Below are 1,230 nucleotides of genomic sequence, written 5' to 3'. Positions count from 1 at the left end.
GCAGGGGTAGCAGAGAGGGCATAAAAGGGTCAGGCAGGGGACAACCTGTGCCTCCTGCCCCCGGGGTCATTCTCATTCCTGCCATGAGGAAGGGTGCTGCTCTGCAGGGTGTTTTAAGAACACTCTGAGCTAGGTCAAATCCTGATCACAGGACATACAGCAAGCCAACCATTTCTTTCTAACAAACTGCTGATGGTCAGTGATGGAGCCAACCTCCAACTTAGGTCTTCACACTCCATCTCCTACAGCTATTTCTTGGGTCTTTCCAGGACAAATTATTGCTTTGGTTTGAGGAACTTTGATTAACTGCTATTTCATGATGACCAGTTGAGAAAATATATTTAAAGAACAATGCATATTATTTGGGAAAAAAAAGAAATCGACTACCCCTGAAAATAATATTTTAGCAAAATATTTAATATAAGACACAAATACAGGAGAAATTGTACACTTTTTCTCACAATGAATGTGCAAAAGAGCCATCTTAGAGGACAAGAGTTTTCACAGTGAAGGTCTGTAACTTTAATTTTTTCAATGTCTACTTTTAATGATGGTTCTTAAATACTTTAACCTCCCTTTTAGCCCACCACCCACCAGAGGTAGTAGAAATGCAAGGATATGGGGGAAGTGGACCTGCTTAAAATGGTTCCTTGTGCTTACCACCGGCTGTGTTTCTACACTGACTGTATAGAAAGAGGAGGCGTAATAAACCTACCCTATGTGCACCTCAGCCTGAGCCACTGTGCCTGGTCTGTATTGCGAATGGGGAGACATGGAAAAAAAACATGGTTCTTTGGAGTAACTCCCATCTGTGTTGTCTGGAAATCAGTTCAGTTCACAGATCATCAGCGGCAGCTCAATACACTCAAAATCACTTCACGGATAGACCAGCAGTCCAGTGGAGTTGGAATAGAAACACGAATCAGCAGCGGCGGCGGCGGCGGTACGACCTAGCGAGACAGCCTGGCCGCAGCCTCTGCACAAGTCAGCAGGAAGGACCAGGGTCAGTAGGAACACCAGGAAGTTCTCAGCTGTGCCTTTCTCAGGGAAGCCAAGATCAACACGGGGTTGCACAGCGAGCTCTATAAGAAAGCCAAGCTCTCCCTGACATCACTCCGCCAATCAGTCTGAGCCCAAGGAAGCGGCCAGAAACTGCGGCACACCACCGGAAGTTTTTTGGGTGTGTTTCTCTCTATGGAGTCGCAGCAAACAGAGCTCAACTACACAGTG

General features: G+C 46.2%; 1 non-coding gene across 1 annotated transcript; it reads left to right on the top strand.

The window, feature by feature from the left end:
* Nucleotides 1–643: 643 nt before the first annotated feature.
* Nucleotides 644–776, top strand: LOC115062737. Its single transcript, XR_003842666.1, has one exon. It is a non-coding gene; the product is annotated as a small nucleolar RNA SNORA51 (small nucleolar RNA).
* Nucleotides 777–1,230: the final 454 nt, after the last annotated feature.

Source organism: Mus pahari, chromosome 20, assembly GCF_900095145.1.
Source record: "Mus pahari chromosome 20, PAHARI_EIJ_v1.1, whole genome shotgun sequence".
Classification (NCBI taxonomy): domain Eukaryota; kingdom Metazoa; phylum Chordata; class Mammalia; order Rodentia; family Muridae; genus Mus; species Mus pahari.
Note: the sequence above shows the minus strand (reverse complement) of the source record. Positions and strands in the feature narration are given on the sequence as shown.